This window comes from Equus asinus, chromosome 11 (assembly GCF_041296235.1).
Source record: "Equus asinus isolate D_3611 breed Donkey chromosome 11, EquAss-T2T_v2, whole genome shotgun sequence".
In the NCBI taxonomy this organism is placed as follows: Eukaryota; Metazoa; Chordata; class Mammalia; order Perissodactyla; family Equidae; genus Equus; species Equus asinus.
The window spans coordinates 82,205,001-82,225,118 of record NC_091800.1 but is presented as its reverse complement, the minus strand read 5'-3'; the positions used below and the strand labels follow the sequence as shown (position 1 = coordinate 82,225,118).

The window sequence follows — 20,118 nt, the reverse complement described above, 5'->3', positions numbered from 1 at the left end:
TGGTCAGGGGAGCCCTGTACCCCGGGGACCAGCTGCCCCGGTCAGCCTGGCACTGGCCTGCATTTCGCAGGGAAAGTCCTTCAGCCAGAAAATTTCCTTGGGATGCAAAAAGTCCTGTTTTTCAGTGGTGGGTATGCAGGTTTGGGGGAAAAGTATAAAATCCACACATTGCCCCACAAAATAGAGGCTGAAATCAACACTTTTAGTGTCAAATGGATCCACATAGATTATCTGCATTCCGCAGTCGCTGCTGCTGTTTTGCCCCCGACCGCTGATGTTGGCCCCGTGATCCCTGAGCAGAGACGCGCTGTGCAACCTGGCGAGGGCAGCCTGTCTTCCTCGGTGCCCGTGGGGGACTGGGGCTTTGTGTCGAGACAGACGGTCCTGGGTTAATGTTTGACATGGTGAACACTGGGGCCCTGATTTCTAAGAGTTCAAGTGATGAAAATAAGAACAATCACCATGCCAAGACAGGACCCAGACATCGCTGGGGAAGCAGGCTGGAGGGCTTGCTGTTCTCACAAAAGGCAGGACACACGCACCTGGAGGAGGGGTGGATAATGAGAGCGGGCTGCACAACATGCAGAGAGGAAGCTGGGAGTGGGCGTGGTGCGGAAGGTGGAAATGTGCCTACAGAGACCGCATCTCACAAGTCCAAGATGAGACCAGAAGCACTTGTAACTGGATCAGAAGTTTTTCATCTCCCAAAAAGACACCAAATCTCCCACTAATAGCAGCCTCTGAACTCTCTTGGTCACAAGACCCAGAGGGGCGTGACTGGTTGTTTCTTTCCCTATTGCTCCATAAAACTGAGTAGAGTTACATTTCCTGATTCAGAGGTTGCAACTCACGTGTCCTGTGGTGAAGAACAAGGAAAAGTTTCAGAACATCAATAAAGATACAGCGTGTGTTATCAGGAAGGGGACAAAGTTTCCTCTACACTTGAAGGTTAAGTGACTGGGGTGTGCAAATAAAACTGACAAAAGACGGGTTAACAGGAGAAAAGGAACACAAATTCTACTAATATTTTTAATTTTACACACATGAGGACTTCACAGAAAAGAAGTGAAAAGCCCACAGAAGTGGTTGGACTTTGGGAGCTTCTATACCATTTTAACAAAGGGTGATAAGTTGTGGAGAAGTGCCCAGGAAGGATACGGGGGAACCAACGGAAGATAAGGGTGATTTTAGTGAGGTCTGTGCAAGCAGACTCATCTCAGGCCTGGCGCTCTGTCTCTCGTGATAGCGTTGCTCTCCTCGACCTGCACAAGAGGGACGGAGAGTTACTCCATCTTCACAAAGAAAAACTTATGCCCTGCTTTTAGGCAGAAAAAGGGGAGAGCAGAGAACTTTCCCTGTGCATGTTGATTCACAACTGCCTTCAGATCAAAATAATCCTTACGCCAAAGTGGCATATTTTTGGGTGGCAAATTCTGGACCCTTTTAGCATCTTTCTTCTCGTGTCTAAAACTTCAGGTCCTTTATGCTTAAACGAAGGCACTGACCTATGCCCTGGTAAGCTTCTGGCACGAATTTGATCTCAGAGTAAAATTTATTCCTCACCACAGTGGAAATTGTATGGGCTTCCCTCTCTGCTTTCTTAAGCATTCCTTCCTTTCAAAGCTTCCATTGAATGACCGTCTCAGCCATCTCCCAGATTTGGAATTAGATGTCCCCAGTGTCAATCAATAGAAAGGAAATCAAAATGAAAAGGCCAGAATTATTTTGCAGATCTCTTTGTGCAAAACAACCTCACATCGAACCTCAGGCCACCTGGAGGCTCCAGAAGAAGTCTGCCTTCCAGTTCCAGGCGCGCTAATGTAATGAAGCAACTGTGTGAGAGAGAGTAATGACGAGATCTATTAAAATGGAATTACTTGGCTTATTCACCTGTAAGAACTACTGGATAAAAATTAGAAAATTCAAGCCTGATTTTAAGTGTTCTGTTTCAAATCGAAGATTCTTCATTTGCATCTACGTCTCAGCTGCCTCTTGTCGCTTCCCGTGATCACATTACTTTAACGTGATTTTTAAATGAGTTACGTTCTCAATTAGCCAGTAAGATGTACAAGAAAGAATTGGGTTAATACAGAAAATGTTCTAGCCAGATATTTGAAGTTTTATTCCAAACCCCAATGATTGTCCCCCTAAGACTAATTAGTACTTAATTCTCTCTAAACTATTCTTTTTTCCATCTTTATTTTTAAGCTGCCTCAAAATATGCTTATGTATCGTATTCAATTTTGCCAAAACTATTTATCAAATTTTTTTTGGATTTATTCTTTAACAAGAAGAGACCAATACAAAACAGAACCCAAGAGTCTCCAATGGAATCCAACTGACACACTGGCACTCCTGTGTCTGGGTAAGTCTTGGCTTTCTTAAAGGGCTCTGCAACTTTACACAACTAAAGTCAAAGCTGAGCTTCTAAACTAACCAGCTGTTGAGAGTGAAAGGAGAGGTCAAAGGCTTCCATGTCTTGTGTATAGAAATTTACGCCCAATCTGATTTCCTCCCAGAAAACACACTCCATGAGAAGACGAGGATGAATGAATGAATGAATGAAGAAATGTTTTAAGGGGTTTCCATGCTGGGGCAGACGTTTCCCTGCTGCTTCCTCAGAAGAGGCGGCATCTCCCCTTGGCATCGCACTTTCTTGTGCACCCTTAGAATTCCCAGTAGAGGGATCCCGGGAACACAGAGCTATTACAACCCGTTGAGGTCAAGGTTGGTGTCCCCAGGAACAGTGCCCTGCACCGCGGCTCCTCAGGCTGGTCAGCAGCAGGGCCGGTCTGTCTGAACTCGCCTCCCATGGACCCTCCCCGGGTAGGAAGGGCCACTGGCCGCAGCCCCACGGTGGCCCTCCGCGCTACACCTAGGGCTCTTCCTGCCTTTCAAAGCCTCAGCGTAACAGCCTCTGCAGTTAATCTGGAAAGCACCAGAACTCTATGAGTCTGACACAGTTAATCTTCCCAGCAACTCTATTTAAAGCTTTCCGAAGACATAAGTAAGAAGACAATTATACAGATTGCAGAGACCAGAGAAAGAGAGGAGCTCAGAGAGTCAGCAACAATGTAACACAAACAGCTGAGGAAATAACAGTGCGCCATCCCGGCTAATGGAGCGGTTAACACCCGAACACATCCCCACACCTGATTAAATGCCACAACACACACCGTAAGGGAAGATTGTACGTTGTCATGTGTCTTTGCAAGAAGCAGTGGATTAACCACTGTTTGTGTACTTCTGCAATTACGTTCCTTTAATTCCTTCATTTAGAAAACAGTTTACATTCTAATAGCCAGCGTCACTCCTGTTTTTGAAACAATTGATTATGTGTATATTGCCAAATTATGGGGCCACAGGATAGTTTCAGAAGTGAAGACAGCTGCAAACCCGCTTTGAAAACCATCTTTAATTCAGGAACCTGGTGACCTACAGACGTGCTGTCTATTGGTTAAAGGGTAGCAGAATATGCCACTTAGGCAGAAGGATTATTTCCAGCTGAAAGTGATGAAGAGTCAACAGAGGCAGGAAGAGCTCTCTGCCCTCTCCTTAAAGGCGGAGCATCTCCCTTTGTGAAGGTGACGTCTCCCAGTACCAGGAAGAGGAGAGAACTCTTATCCCAGGAGACGGAGAGTCACACTGAGACGAGTCTGCATACACAGACCTCACTAAAGTAGCCCTTATCGTCCACTGATTCCCCATGTGTTCCCTGCTCACTTCCCCATGACTTATCATCCCTGGAGGTCCAAACTCCTTTCCTTTGTTAAAATGGTACATAAGCCTCCGAGTCTAACTGCTTCTTTGAGTTTTCACTTCTTTTTTGTGGACTCTTGTGCATGTAAATAGCGACAAAAAATGTGTACCTTTTATCCTGTTCGTGTGTCTTTTGATAGTGTGATTTACAGTCCTCGGTCACATAACGCAAGAGGGTAGAGGAAAAGGTTTCCTCCTCGACAGATTGGCAGCACAGATGGGATGGGCTGGGACCTCCACTCCCTCTGGAGGCTGCAGCTGCAGTCTTGGGACATCAGGAAAAGCTGGCAGGCAAGAATTCTTACCAAGTCAGCCTCCTGGATTTCTGGTCAGGGTCTGGTCAAGCAAGGGTGACAGGAGTCGCTCCTTGTCTTTTCCTTCCACAGTTAGGACTGGGAGGAGAACACGTTTGTAGTAGTCAGTTCTCTGAGTATTACGACTCCTGAATTTGGGTCTGAGTACTCTTGTTCTTGAGCCTTGCCCTCCCAGCGATAGCCGTTGTTTTCCTTTGTCTCTGTCCTTTGTCAGAAGGAGGAGAATCACTGGGAAGAGCACAGGCACAGGTCCTGTGAGCCTGTTATTCGAGGCAGCTTCATGGACAGGTGAGTTTACAGTTCTCACCAGACTGGCATCTGTTTGGATAAACTGTGCTGTGGGTCCCAATAAAAACAAGAGATGAGAGTCTCCTTCCATCTTTTTTTGTGTCCTGAGATCCTGGCTTGGCTCTAGCAAGAGGATTCTCTCTCTGGTTTTCCACTTGCTGGAGGGCAGGTTGTTGGGTCTGCGTCTGGAGGTGGCCAGCTACCAGACTAAGGTCCCAAGATGCAAGGTGCACAGGAAGCACTTTCCACCCGACCGCACCAGCTCTCAGGAGAGTGTGTCTAAATTAAGGGTCTCAGCCCTGGTCCCCTCTTTCCCTGTTGCTTGTTTGCACTGGGAAATTCCCCCCCTCAGTATGGCCTGCCTGGTGTCACGGATTTAGGTCCGTTTCACTTTTGTGGCAGACCAAAGACACGAGTTTTCATAAACACCATTTCTACTGCCTGTGATGACAAAGGTCTTTGCTTGCTTTCTTATTTGTTGTTGTTGAAGTATAGTTGACCGCTTTGCTTTCTCCGGCTGTCCTTGGGAGCGACCTTGGATCATGTGGGCTGCATCTCTTGTACCCTCTTTGAGGACGCCTCTTGTGCCCAGGATTAAGCCGTAAAAAGCCTTGTTGGCTTTGAGTCACATTTTGGAACAGGTACCTTTGGAGATCCTAAAGCGTCAATGGCCGGAGGACGGATCCTGAGATTTAGAAAAGCTTTTGTATTTAAGAAGGTTTTTAGCAAGGTCTCACCCTAAGACAAACATCCTATTGGTACCTGTGGGAGGATCAAATTGAAGGAAAGACACAAGAAAGCATCAGGGCTAGCCTAAAAGACCCCCTTAACAAGATCCAGGAGCAGAAGTCAGACTTGGAACCAAAGTTAAAATCTCCTCTGCCTTCAGCTCTCTCCTCCACCCCCTTTATCCCCCACACCCCGTCTCCAACGGGGAGATCTCGGGGCCTCTGGACCCCTGTCTCAAATTCCCCGCCCAGATCAGGCCCACCTCCTCAACGACTTCCTTAATCCCTGAAACTCCTCCACCTTCCCCAGAAAATCCCTCAGTCACCCAACAGCCTCTTTAACTTCTCCTTCCTCCCGGGAATCACAGAGAGCCCTCCCCAGCCTCCAGGTGGGAGGCAGACGGCACTCATGTCAATGCCAACAGCCAGCTGACAGCCCTGGGAACGTGGCACCCTTGTTTCACAAGGGCGAGTAATCCCACCTACTTCCCACCTGCTCCGTCCTCAGACTGTCAGCCCCAGCCTTCACACGCAGGGCCCAGGGCGAACGCGGCCTGGGCCCCACCACAGAGAACTCAGGTCCTCTGCACGGGCACAGATTCTTTACATTAGGAAGCCCTTTTACCTCCTCTTCCAGAAGATCCTACCCAATTTAGAGGGGAGTTGCAAACTAGCGAACATCCACATCCCCACTCAAAGGGACCTCAGCTGGCATCTAAGGGGTGTGCTTCCCACCCATGGTCACACTGATACCGCACCTCTTAATCTCAAGTTCGTGTGCCCCGTGCCAATAAGCCAATCAGAGACACGTGCTTGGAGACGGAGCAAGGTTTATTCCAAGTGGCCAAAACAAGAAGGTGGAAGGGTAGGTTCTCTCAAAGCCACCTTCACAAGAGAAGAGAGCAGGGGGTTTTATAGAGCTAAGTGGCTTGGTGGGAGGAGTTTCAGAGAATAATCTGGTGTTCCTTTCACCCCAGATAAGCCCTTGGGCAATCCGACTTCTAGGCAGCTCGGGGTTGGTTATCTGGTGATGTAACTGCCTTGAAGGCATTCTCTTTCTTCTGTGAAACAAGCTCATAAATCCTGAGACCCTTGAGTCACTTCTTGATTGGGATTGGTGAAAGGATGGGTGGCTTTGGGTTCCTTCTACAGCCACACTTCTCTTTTGTAAAGACTTGATTAGTAAGAGGAGGACCATTATTTTTAATTCTTCAAAGAATGGGGTGGCAGCCTCAGTGATGACATGAAGAAATTTTCCTGCCCATCCAACTGCTCTATTTTGCGCTTACATTTTTTCCTCCCTAAAGCTCCAAACAAGAAAACACAAATTGACCAGATTAACTTCTTTTCAGTTATGTCTGTGTTGGGGACAATGTTGAAAGGTAATCATGTTCTTCTTGAATATTTACGGTAACCCTCAGGTACCAACTTCAACACCTTTGTTATGCGACAAGCCAGACAGCTCCCTGGAGAGGTCTTCCTTGCCAGACCGTCTTCTGGGACCTTTGCACTCGGTCAGAGCTGGCCCAGTTGGAGAATATTAGGGCCTGGGAGAAGCTGTTTAGACCTGCACTCAGAGAGAACATGAAACCACCTGAAGCCTTTGTAGATGCTGTCTAGAAACATTCCAGACCCGCAGTGAACTGAACCAGAAGCTCTGCAGCACAGGAATCTTTTAATTTCTGCCTTAGTCAGAAATCTTTCCAATGTAAAAAAAGGTAAATCCAGGGCCAGCCCTGTGGCCGAGTGGTTACGTTCACATGCTCCGTTTTGGAAGCCCAGGGTTTGCAGGTTTGGATCCGGTGCACAGACACGGCACCGCTTGTCAGGCCACGCTGCGGTGGCATCCCACACAGGAGAACTAAGACTTGCAACTAGGATATACAGCTATGTACTGAGGCTTTGGGGAGAAAAAAAACAAGAAAATCCAAAATAGTGAGGTTAGATGGGCAGGAAAATCTCTTGATGTTATCACTGAGGCTGCCACCCCGTTCTTTGAAGAATTAAAAATAACTGTCCTCGTCTTACTAATCAAGTCTTTACAAAAGAGAAGTGTGGCTGTAGAAGGAACCCAAAGTCATCCATCTTTTTACCAATCCCAATCAAGATGCCTACAGACACGGTAAAGGTCAGACGTGGAAAGGAACTGTCCCGCACTGGAGGAAAAAAGAGAAAGGCTTAAGTAGCAACTTGCCCTAGTCCTCTGAAAATGGGCAAATGTGCCCTGGACTCCCTCTGAGAGCTGTAGAAAGCTCGTATCCTTTCTCTCCCACTTTGAGATGTAAATCTGCTACCTCCCAGAACAGTCAGCTCAAGGACCTGGGAGCCCCCTCCACAGCGCAAACATCCGATGCGATGACTGGCTCTCAGCCCTAAGGGAACTGGCCTTAACTTCTAGTGGACTTCCTGAGGCAGGAAAGCAAAAGGGCTAACTGGGGACAGACGGAATATTCTATCCACCAAGATGAACTCGGAAATACCCAAAAGGCCCCTCACCCAAAATTTAGCCCACAGACCACATATGGTTACCTCTCAGGGGAAATAAGCATCATAAAAGTGTCCCCCACGAGTACTGGTGAAAAAGCGGAAGCCTTTATGTTGAGCAGACGACAGCTTGTTTCTTCTGCCAGGAAAAAAATCAGAGTTAATTCTGTGGCATTTTCCTACCTCAGGATGATATTGCCAAGACTAACTGATGAGATCCCTTGAAGAGCTCTATGCTAATTGGCTTAGAGAAAAATAATCACTTACATAAAATTCTTAAAATACATAGGAACCGACTCAAGAGTTTTTCAAGTTTATGTCATCTGGGATAATCTTTGCTGAATAAGACAAGTTTAATATTCTTTTTTTTTTTTTTAAAGATTTTATTTTATTTTTTTTCCTTTTTCTCCCCAAAGCCCCCCGGCACACAGTTGTATACTCTTCGTTGTGGGTCCCTCTAGTTGTGGCATGTGGGACGCTGCCTCAGCGTGGTCTGATGAGCAGTGCCATGTCCACGCCCAGGATTCGAACCAACGAAACACTGGGCCGCCTGCAGCAGAGCGCGCGAACTTAACCACTCGGCCACGGGGCCAGCCCCAAGACAAGTTTAATATTCTTGGTCTAATTTAAAAATCAGGTATGTTTTAAGAGTCATCAATGTTAAATATAATCAGACATCCGATTTTATTCTACCTGGGTTTACTACTCAAATAAGCGTATGTCATCTCTACTAGATATTTAAGATTAAACAATTAAAAATTCAGTGTAAGAACAAAATGTAAAACACAAATGAATTGCTTGATGTCTATAAAACAGCAGTAAAAACAACCACAACAAAAGGCTATATGTTAAATTTTTGGTTCTTTTCTTCTGTGATTTTTTGACACTTGCCTGTCAAAAACCTAGAAATATCAAATTAAAGTGTCCATATCCATAAATAGTATTTAGTAAGAGTTTATTGTGCATACAAGAACAGTTTGTGAACTGGGGGTTTTCAAGTTTAAAACTGATATGAAGCTCAGAGGCATGACGTTACCAGACGGCTTATAAAGTAAAAATGAGGAAGGGTTTCATCTTTACAATAATTGGTTATTACAGTGGGGGTTGAGGGTTTCCGGGCTGCAGAGGATTGGTTAAAAGTTATCACTTTATGCCATTTTCAGGAAGACGACTTAAGTTTCTTTTATGATTATCAGAGGCATTTACAAGAAATAACCTAAGTTTCACTTACGTTCATGAAATAAGCTAGATGTACTTTTGTTTACATAGCTCAAATGGTTTTGTCTGCTCACGAGATTTTCAAGCCTGGTCTCTATTTTGTGTTTAAATATGCCTAATATGAATATGTTACGAAACTTGTCAACAAGAAAATGACAAGACGATGGCTAGATTTGTTTGTCTCATGAAGTTTTCATGAACAATCCATTCATAATTGGTAAGAATACATAAATTAAATGGATGTAAATGAGATAAAAGCTTATAAATAAACTTTTCAACGGTAATTATGTTTCATAATATGTCTGCTTAGGGTTCGTTTTCAAAATCTTTTTGGTAACTTGAAATCTTAAAGTTATACTAAGTGAAATGATAAGTATTCACTGACTATCTACATTGCTTCCAAAAAAGGTAAAATGAACATTAATTACTAAACATAAGTTTAAATTTATTGACTTTGGGTTTATTATTTTTATGGAAAGACTAAGGACATTTGGGTCTATTAATAAACATGTTCTTTTGCCACATTGAAAAATGTACTGTGAGGAAGCATGTGCCTCTATAAATTATGTAATAGTGTATTCGTAAATCTGTTAATTTACTACAGCATGCCGACAAGACAGACACGCACAGCTGTCTACTTCCTAGTTTACTCTGAAAAATAAAGGTTACTAAATATTAAGAATTATAATTAATATATGAAAATAAAACTACTAGAAATAATAAGTGAAGGGGAGCTGCTCTGTATACTAAATATGCAAGGAAAATAGGATGTGTTTTTAATAAGGAAAAGTATATGAAATATGAAGTATGTAGGATGTGTTTTTTGTTTTAAAAAGGGAGAGTAATTTTGTTTAGAGGTTATTTAAAGGTTGTTGTAGAACGAGAAAGAGGAGAATAAAGAACAAAAACCTGAATGTATATAGAAAATTATCAAGAGGCTGTGAAAGACAGAGAGAGAGAATCTTAGCTCGTGCGGTCAAGCTGACTAAGATCGAATGGATTTATTTATAAGATATGTTTTTAAATGAGTCCAACAGTGTCCTGATGCAAAACTAGAGCTTGTTTTTTTCCTCTGTTAGCAGGACAAAGTCTTCTTGGATTATCAGACTGTTAATAAGAAACCATGAAAGGGTTTTTTGCCTTTTGAGTAATCCACGTAGGAAACAAAGATCCTGTGTACTCCATGTCGTCTTGATCATGTCTTTGGTTATTAAAGAAAACTTAGTCTTCTCAATAGTGAAAGCGCTAAGATTGTTTTTTTGTAACAATCGTATTATCTCCTATATTTACTTTTGAAATCTTTTAACGTCACTTTGGTTAAATAGATAAGTATTATTTCATAGTGATCTGTGGTCCAATTCAATCAAAAGTTTAAATTTTTTGACATTTTTGACAATTTCCCAAAGTCAAATTGTAAATTAAATCTTGACCTTGAGACTCTGAAATTTCCCAGAGGGTCCCTGGAAAATCTCAAAGTATTTCTTCTCTCACCTTGTAAAAAGAGAGATGTTAAACTAACTAGGTTTATTCGCTATATTAAATTGCATGGGAAACATTCTCAAATAAAAAGTGGTGCTTAATCTTTCTTAGGTTATCTTTGTATGGGTAAAATGTTATTGTTTCAGAAATTCTATGAAATTCCTAGAAATTTATCAATGTCCTTTCTGTCCATGGTGTGTCCCGGCATAATGTCCTCAATTATTCCAGTTATCTCAAAATGCTCTATGTCAGAGGGACAACCACATTTCCTTATCAAACTCTCATTGCATCTTTACCTACAGCCATTTTAATCCCCTTGTCACTCACAGACAGTTATTTTTTACTCTGGTGTTTTCTTGAATGTTCTTGCAATCAACTACATGCCCATCTTCAACAACAAAGGACCATCTCTGAGACTTGTGGAAAGGGCAGGTAGCCTGGAGGCATACACTTTTGATGACATTGCTTAAATAACTTTAAGATCATATCACTGGTCTGGGTACCAATTGCCAGAACTAATGAGAAGCTGATGGATTCATAAAACTGCAAATCCAAGATCAGACAGAACAAGAATTAATTACACGGGACTGAGTGGGCTGAGGAAGAATGATTATCATTCGTAGTGCTTTTCTGTTTGAAACTGCTGGTTCTTTAATGTTTTGTTTTTCCGTATTTAAGGAAATCTTTTTCTCCTAAACTATAAATTATGGCAATTTGGTGAATTATGCCTTTGTAAACAGAACCGAAGCATTTATCTTTTCTCCCTACCTGATCCCTCCAGATCTCAGAAACTCTTAGTGATTGTTCTACTTTCATGGGAATGCTGTTGTTTGCATAAATTCAATAAGAATCCATTCTTTTTGTAACAGGACACAAGTGGAAACCTTGGTTATGTTACCAGGGCTTTCAGTGTAATGTCATATTTGAGAACGCCCATTGTAATGTAAGTGCAGAAGCATCCATTTCAAAGACATCCATCTCGAACAAACACATTGCTGCTATATGACACACTTACTAGTGTGATAAACAGCTAGATAAGGAACCAGCTGCCCCAGCCACGCAGTTCCCCTTCAGAAAGCTCTGGGTGACCTCAATAACTGACAATTCTCCCTTCCTGTGCCCTAATTCCCACTCTTATGTCTTAAATTCACTGATACAGAGTGAACCCATGAATCCCTGGACACCCCACCCTTGGACCCTAATAAAGGCAGAGATTAGTCCACATGCGTTCACCCTCTCCCCACAACCAGGGGTCACTGTGTGATCCTCAGGCATGCCCGTGTCTCCTCCAGGATCTGTGAGTAATAAACCTTGTTTCTTCAAAGTTCCTTGATGCTCGTTGCTGAAGTCCATCCTGCCGTCATTCTACAGACAAGAGTCAGTCCAGCCACAGCACGGCCTCCAGTCGGGGAAATGTCTGTGGAGGCCCCACACGAGTGGTACAAGCCCAGATGTGTGCCTCAGGGGCTCCTAGCCAATAGCATCACTGCTGACACCAGACATGCATGGAATCAGGTATGACCAGACAGCTTCAAGGAACTGAGGTTGATTTCATGGAGCCAGTAAATCTCCTTGGAAAACCAGCCCAGTACCTTGCTCACTGGTGAGGTGTGTAAGGAAGGTCACTTCCTGTTAGGCCCAGGAAGCTTGGGATATTTGGGGGACCTCGAGAAGAGAGGAACTCACCCAAATCTGTAGATATCCTAGGCAAGTCTGATGGCGAATCCTTGGCTTGGCTTCCTAGCCTGAAGAGGCTTTTAAAAGTCCAATCTGAGATTCCTTATGAAAAGTTCCAGCAAAGCAAACTCAAGGTACCTAGATGGTCAGTTGCTATTCTTGCTGCATTTATGTAGATAATCAGACCACATTTAATGAGATTAGACTCATTTTGCAAACAAATTAGTCTTCCTTTGATTGTCTTTGATAAAAAAGGGTGTGACTGTAGAGAGAAAAATGATGTTTCAATGGAAAACTACAACACACCCTTGTGGGTATTAAATTCTAGGCCTGTTCATTGTCTTTAAGGTCTGCTACCTGCCTATAAACTGGGCTATATACATGTACAAAATCACTGTGTTGTACACCTTAAACTTATACGATGTTTTATGTGAATTACGTCTCAATAAAGCTGAGGGAAAAAACTAGACTGCATCCTGAATTCTTCTAATTTCCTCCGATATCTGGCTACCACATTCCAAACTAATGTTTCCAGTTTTTCTCCCACCCTTCTGACTCGAATCAATAAAAATTAAAACTGCCCTTTTCCTGACACCCCGCAAGCAGAAGCTGAACAACTTGACACAGACTCAGAGAAATCACCACCCAGCTCACGTCTGGACAACCTTCATGCCTGTTGCTGTGTGGGCCACTCAGAAAGTTCCATTTTGCAGGAACGTATGATGATATCACCAGAGACACTCAAACTGCAAACCAGGAAAGTCTGTCAGATTGCCACTGCCCACCCTCATGCCATCTGAAGATGGTTTGAGCCCAACGTCTAGAAATCTTCTCCAATGACTGCCCTCTGGACTCAAAAACTGAGTTTATAGTTTATTCTAACCATTAACCTTTTTCTTTCATTTCCATAGAAATGGTCAGGACCGAGAGACTGGTTCAACGGGTAAGGGACAATCTATCCTGGGCTGTGAAACTTCTCCAAGTTTCACACAGGGCTTGATGGCTTCAGGACGTGCTACTCCGAAACGTGGCTCCACGGCGTGTTGAGTCTCTTAAGCTGTAGGAGTTTGAGAAAATGGCAGAAGCAGGAAGGTCACTCTGAGCTCCTCCCTGCCTCGGTCAAAAACCCTTCTGTGAGAGGTGCCCTCCCTGCACCCAGAGGGAAGGACTGCCTTATCTCCAAAGGCAATGGGAGGCCAACAAGAATCCCAACAAATGGCCCAGACTCAGCTGCATTTCCCCCGGGTCACAACACTTACCTCGTAGGCCTTGACCTTTCACATTCCTCCACGACCGTCTCCCCTTCATCAAACCCAGCAGAAAATACTCGGGTCTAACCGTTTCTTCAGACCTTCAATTTTTAATGAAGACTTGCATTTCACATAAAATGTATCTTAAATAGATTTGTATGCTTTTCTTCTGTTAATCTGTCTTTGTCAGTTTAATTTTCAGATCCACCCAGGGACCCTAAGACAGTAGAAGAAAACTTTTTCCTCCCCTACAAGAGCCAGGGTAGCCACTGAAAAAGATGCCCCGTAGCCCAGGGCTTCCCAAACCTTCCTGTGCACACCTATGTCCTGGGAATCTGGTGGGAATGCAGATTCTGCTTCAGGAGATCTGAGCGGAGTCCTGAGACTCTGCATTTCTAACAGGTTTCCCGGTGATGCCGTGCAAATACACAGAGGATCTGCAAGATGGAAGAAGGAACCAGAACAGGAAACGAGAGTGAGTAAAGGGGATTTCCATAGAGCAAGGCCCCAGCCAGCCCCCCCTCCTTCCCTGTCCCAGACTCTGGGCATGACTCTCTCTCTCATCCCACACACACAGGGCAGGCCCCGCTCGCTTCCTGCCGTGAGGTCACAGGTCCCTGACATTCCACAGTATCCTGGAGACCGAGGCAGGGAAGCCGAGGGGCCTTCAGGAGAAGGTCCTCCTCTCCCTCCTTCAGCTGGAGGGAGCATGGCAGCAAGTAGAGGAATGCTGGCGCTCTTGGCCCTGCTGCTGTACTGCTGGCAGGAAGCTGAGCTCCAGCCCTTAAGAGCGTTGGCAGGTACGTCACCGCGGGGTCGTGATGGATAGAGCACCTGCACCTCAAGTAAGCCAGGTGGCCCCGCCCCCTGCTCCCCCTGGCCCGCACCTTTCCAGTCTCCCCTAATTGAGCATTCCCCCCGCACCCTGGGGGAAATGGGATAAGTTGAAAAGTTCTTCTATCTTTAAAGCCCTTTTCAAGATCCAGGACTCCATGGGAGAGTGGTGTACATTTTTTTCTTCATGTCTCATTGTGGGAATTTCTAACTGACCCAAAAGCAGCGGAATTGGGTACACCCTCCATCACCCAGTTTCAATTCCGGACGTTTCGCGGTCTTGTTTTTCTCCACAAACGCCCTTCTGCTGTGCTTGCGAGCATTCTAGCACCGTCCGAGATGCCTCACTATTTCTGTAAATGTTTCCTTGCTAACAGATAAGGGCGTTTTCCTTTTACAATGTCGTTGAAACACTAACAAAGTGAACAGAAGCCTGTCCATCCGCTGATGCCCGGCTGCATCCGACCCCCTCCCGGTGTCAGAGGGTCCTTTCACGGGCGCTGGCTCCAGTCCCACCCGAGCAGAGTCTGAATGCCTGGGCTCCATCACCTTGTCCTGACCACGTCCGCGTTGAGGAATGATGAGACAGTGGCCGGGGACGGCCTTCCGGGATGTGACTCGCTGGCAGAGTGGGCAGAAGGTGCCAGAAAGGGGTGGGGCCTTCGCAGCCCCCCTTCCTGCCAGGAAGCTGCCTGCTCAGACCACCTGCTCCCCCTCCACTTTCCACCTTCCTCAGAGGTCACCGAGGACGGAAGCTCAAGGAAGAGGCCTGACAGGGTGCCCCGCCCCAGCTGCCTCGGTTGGACCAGCAGGCCCTGAAGAGTCACCCACAGTTGTGGGGTCTCCTGGGAGCAGGACATGCAGGTGCTGGCCCAGCCTGGTGGTGCATTCCATCCTGCCCGTACCAGCCCAGAGCTAACTGGGGGCAGTCCTGCCTCCGTCTGGGTGAGAAGGCAGGCAGTCCCCTGAGCCTGACGATGTCACGAAAGAAGCTCACATTCCCAACTTCTTTTCTTAAGGAAACAGTTTTGAGACACTTACCAAGGACAGCGTCCTTTGGGGGCTGGAAGCGCCCATGGGTCTGTAACAGATGGGGGACGTGTGGTCCCCAATGCTGCCTCCCGTCCCTCCAGCTGCTCGCTCCTGTTGATGGTGGTCCTGCCCCCAGCGTCCTCGGGAACTGCTCCATGCACGTGGATTAAATGGGGGCCCCTGATGCAGCCCCGAGCCGGCCTCTCCCCTCCCCAGATCCACTCTCCTCGTCCCCACAGTGAGCACCTTGGGTGACCTTCAGGGTCTTCTCCAGCTTTAAAGACAGTTGAGGGCAGTTTCTAAACGGTTCTCTCAAAGGCACATTGGGTTTCCTTACTCTGCTCTGGGGTCTCCTGCCTGGGTGGGCACTGTGGCCGTGGGCCACAAGGGCTGGCCTGACCATGAGGAGAGGAGGGAGCAGCAGCCATGGCCTCACAATGGAGGAGCGTACAGCCTTGTTTTCCCCAAATTCAGCAGGGCAGAACGGCAGAGCTCCACAGTGCGCCTTCCCTGGTGGCCGGGATGTGCACCAGGCACGTACAGAGACAGAGCTGTGACTGTCATAACGCGGGCGCAGGGCGTTTTAAAGCTGAGGCTGTCAGTAAGAGGTGACAACAGGCAAAACGCGGTACAGCAGCCACACTTGACAATGCACTTTAAAAACCGTGCAGATATTGTAAAACATAAATATTTTTCTGCATGCGCTGACTGGCTGACTTGCAGAATACTTCCATTATAATTATGGGACAGACACAAAATGAGAAGAATATTTTTAACAAAGTGCTTGCACCACGCAGCTGTACCCGTTCTTAATGACTCATTAATGTCTCCTCCAAAGAGACTGTACTTTTGTTTGCTTCGCTGACGAGGTCAGCACACTGGAAGCATTGTCATCGCAGCGCAGGCCTTTCCGCATCTTTCCCTGCATTGTTCTCAGCCTGTGTGCACAGATGAGTCGATTGGTATGCAGATTGTCCATCATTAAAACCATTTGAAAATCAGCCTTGTCGTTGGTTTAGTGCTGGAACTTCAGAGTCTGCAGAGGCCACTTGCATGCTCTGTGCTGCAGCGAGGGGAAGGGGCCCTGCCCAGCCGCCCTGGGGGGCTGCCGTCTCCTCTCTGGTCAGCCTGCTGCTACCTGGGGCTGGGGGAAGAGGCTGACCTTGACCGTGAGTCACAGGAATGGACCAGGACATTGCGGCCCTAAGAAAGCAGAGTGGGAGGAGTGCCTTTGTGGGTGCAGCCGAGGGGAAACCAGCGCTCAGAGTCAGCGCACACTGCCCAGCCCCTAGCGCGGTCAGTTCAGGTCAGCGAGGCCAGGAAGGCTTAAGGTCAGGAGTCCAGGAATCCCATGGAGGATGGACATCTGGGCCCGGCCTGCTCACCCATGAGACTCGTGTCTTACCTGCGATGGCACCACCTGGAATCGCTCTGCTCATGAAGGAGGAGAAAGCGGGGTGGCCAGTCTCTCTGGGCCCTCCCCTCCCAACAGAGAACCCCAAAGCTGGCAGCATCCCTCACTGCCTCCATTTCTCCAGATCACATGCCTCCTCTTTCAGAAGCACTCACTGTTGGAACGTGCACACAGGAGGTAGAAGTGTGCTTTTTACAAAAGGACACGCATGTCCCTCTTCATTGGCCCTCCTCAGCACTTGCGTGGGCACAGTCATCCTGGGAGCCAGGACGTTTTTAGCCTTCCCGAGGGATGCCAGTGAGCGCTGCCCCGGAGCAGATGTCAGCTCAGAGCACACGGCGAACGCGTGGTCCATCCTCCCAGCCACCTGGCCCCACTTTCCAGAGGAGAGCCCGTCCCAGGAGCTGCAGGCAGGGCTCCTCCCCTAGAGCAGGCTGGGGGCACCGAGAAACGGAATCTATTTAGAGAGAAGTCAGCTCAAATTCAATGAACATTGTTAACTTCCTGGGGTCTCTATTTCCCCCCAGCTTCAAGTCCTCAATTGCCATCAAGTTTAAGAAATCTGGATGATGACTTGGCTACAGTATTTGGTAAGGAACTGCCTCCTGGCAAACATCTGGCTGTGTTTGGAGGGGCTGAGTGATTGGCAGTGGGGCTTTCCCAGGTCACCTGATGCAAGTTACGCAGGGTGGAGGGAAGTGACCCGGTTGGAGACTAAATTCACATCCCCAGCAGGTGTGAGTTTCAGCAGAGTTAGACATCTGTGGATGCAAATGATCCGTAACCAATCTAAAAATCAAAATTGGGGCGAGCTTATTATGAGCCAACTCTGAGGACCATGTAGCCGGGGAAAGTCTTTCTGCAAAGGAATGGAGCACTCCGAAGAAGTGGGGGTGTGCAGGGTGCTTATATACCATCAATGAGCATGTATCCACATGACTGGAATGTCCCTTTTACGACAGTCACAAGTTTGCTTTGCCAGCACAGCAGTTTGCACAGCAATTCAATGAACACAGCGGGTCGGTAGTCCCAGGGTGGGTGGTCGCAAGGTGAGTACAGCAGGTCAGCAATCAATGCTTAGTTTAGGGAGAGATGCTGATCCTTAAGGAAATGCCAATGTGGGGGAAGTTACGTCCTTATCCTTAAGGGCATTGTTCTTGTCTTTGGGACACAGCAAATACTTAAAGCAGATGTACAATGCATGCTCAACGGCCACGTCAGCCGTTTTGGAAAAGCAAATCCAGGCCGAATTATATTTATCACACCCTAAAAATGGTTAGGTAAAACGTGCAGGAACTCGAAAGCCACCCCACTAGTCAGTGGACCACCCCAGGCAAGCATCCAGCTCCTCCAGGTCAGGGAGTGGCTGTGACGAGGACTCACACCTCTCCTGGCGGGTCTGACGGGTATTGTGTTGGGAGAGTTACAGTCCTGACACAGCTCCCTCTCCATCCGAAGCCCCAACAACCTTTGGAAAAGGTGAGAAAGAATAGAGTCACTGGGATTTCCGGTGATTTTCTGGGGCTCAGCGAACCAGAACTGCGGCCCCACCCCGCTCCACACTTCTCCAAGGTAGAAGCAGAAGCTTTGAGTGAGAAACCCAGATCTCTGCAAAGAAGCAAAGATGACCCACATGAGAGCAGCAGAGGCTGCTGGCTCAGAGCTGGCTGTAGCAGAGGGTCAGCCACCATCAACTACATGTGGCAGAGACTCAGGCGACGGACCGGGAGGGAGGCTCAGGGGTGCCCTGGGGGGGATGCTGGCCGGGGGACAGCTCTGGGGTGTCCTGATGGAGGGGGACGGGCAGGGGGGTCCTGATGGAGGGGGACGGTCGGGGTGCCCTGATGGAGGGAGACAGGCAGGGGTGCCCTGGAATGGAGGGGGATGGTCAGGGGTGTCCTGATGGAGGGTGACGGGCAGGGGTGCCCTGATAGAGGGGGATGGTCAGGGATGTCCTGATGGAGGGGGATGGTCAGGGGTGTCCTGATGGAGGGGGACGGTCAGGGGTGTCCTGATGGAGGGGGACAGTCAGGGTGTCCTGATGGAGGGGGACGGGCAGGGGTGCCCTGATGGAGGGGGACGTTAGGGTGTCCTGATGGAAGGGGATGGTTGGGACGTCCTGATGAATGGAGGTTCTGGCCAGTGGATGGTTAGGGGTGCCCTGAGGGAGGTGCTGGCCAAGGCATGACTCAGGGGTGTCCCATCAGAGATGCTGGCCGGGGGACACCAAGGTGGCTAGCCAGAAGCAGGCATGCAGTGTGATGGGGCAGGGGAGCACCTTTGGCTCCTCTGGTTGGTCCTGAGCTGGCCGCAGGGACAGAAGTTGGGGCAGCTGCGGTGATTGGTCACGCCCGGCCGTCAGGGGCCGGTGCTGCAGGTGGTTGTTCGGCTTCTGGGACTGTTGCTGGAGAAGGCAGTCAACTTGCTGCAAGTGTGACTGGAAGGCAGGCTGGCTGCCTGGGCTGGGCGCTGAGACAGCGGGTCAGAGTGCCGTTTGTATGTAGGTCTGGTCATTGTCTGCTTGAGTATTCAATATCTCATTTCTCAAAAAATAAAATTTAACCATAAGAAATTACACGTGGTTTAAAACAAAGAGCTTTCTCACCTTGTAGACCTGTTTCGCTCCATCTCCGTCATGAGCTGGAACTAGGGTCACCAGCATCCGCTTTGCCCGGGACTGAGGGGCTCCTGGAGGTGGGACTTTCATGCTGAAACAGGAAAATCAGGGCAAACCCAGGCAGGTCGGTCACCCCAGCTGGGCTCCAGTCGGCACAAACCCAGCGTGCGGACTGGCTGGTCAGCGAGTGCCCGTTGGGCTGCACAGATGGAGGGACTGAGTGCTGCCATTCATCCATTCAGCCTCCACCACGGACCGGGCTGTGTTAAGGGCTTCTTACACGCACTGCTTTATTGAACCTCCTAAAAAGCCCGATGAGATAAAAACAGACCCCATTTCACAGACAAGAAAACCGAAGGCCCAAGAGAAACTTGTCTAAGACTACGTTCCGGTGAGAGCAGAACCAGAGCGTGGTCCGGGTGTGTCCAACACAAAGTCCAGGACTCTTAGGTTAAGAGCTTCCTAGGAGAGGTCGGAAGGTTGGGAAGGAAGAGAACAAGGCCGTGTCGTGTAGAGATGAGGAAAGAGGTCCGTGCATACACGGGAAGCTTGAGGAAAGTCTCAGAGAGGGACAGGGTGACAGCAGGGGCAGGAAGGAGCATCATGACCACGCCGGGGCCAGGTGTCTGGCATCGTATCTTTGGGGGCAATGTTTACCGTCCAGGGAATCTGGGTGGTCTCAGGTCTTCAGAAATGATTTAGGGAGGCAGCGGTCTCCCTGCCCCAGACAAGGTTCTTCAGGAAGCCAGTGCTCCTTGGAGCTCCCTGAGTCCCTGTTTCCAGCCTCCGCATTCACAGGCTGCCTTAGGTCCACATCGCTGGCTTTAACATGACCCCGTGTGCTTTTCCCAAGATGAAATTCTAGTCCAAGAGATGCTGGATCACAGTAAATCATCAGCGTCTATAACACAAGTGACAGAAGCAACGTTATCAACAAGATTATTCAAGGAAAAAGGCAAGTACCCATTTTTTTAACCCATAATTGCACGTATTCCTCGAGGTCTGTGGTTTGCGCGCACAGTCC

The 20,118-nt window shown here is 47.7% G+C and overlaps 1 protein-coding gene across 3 annotated transcripts in view; it reads right to left on the bottom strand.

Moving 5' to 3' along the window:
• LOC123289687 (tensin-1-like) overlaps positions 1-20,118 on the bottom strand; it is a 55,798-nt gene that overhangs the window by 22,738 nt on the left and 12,942 nt on the right. The window contains exons 2-5 of one of the 3 annotated variants that reach the window (XR_011506661.1): positions 19,083-19,995; positions 15,073-17,945; positions 13,207-13,634; positions 12,225-13,004 (exon numbers count right to left, since the gene is read on the bottom strand). The gene's annotated coding sequence lies outside the window, so the exon portion shown is untranslated. Of the gene's footprint in view, positions 1-12,224; positions 13,005-13,206; positions 13,635-15,072; positions 17,946-19,082; positions 19,996-20,118 lie in introns of those variants that run through there. The other 2 variants (XM_070520153.1, XM_070520154.1) reach the window with 2 other exon arrangements.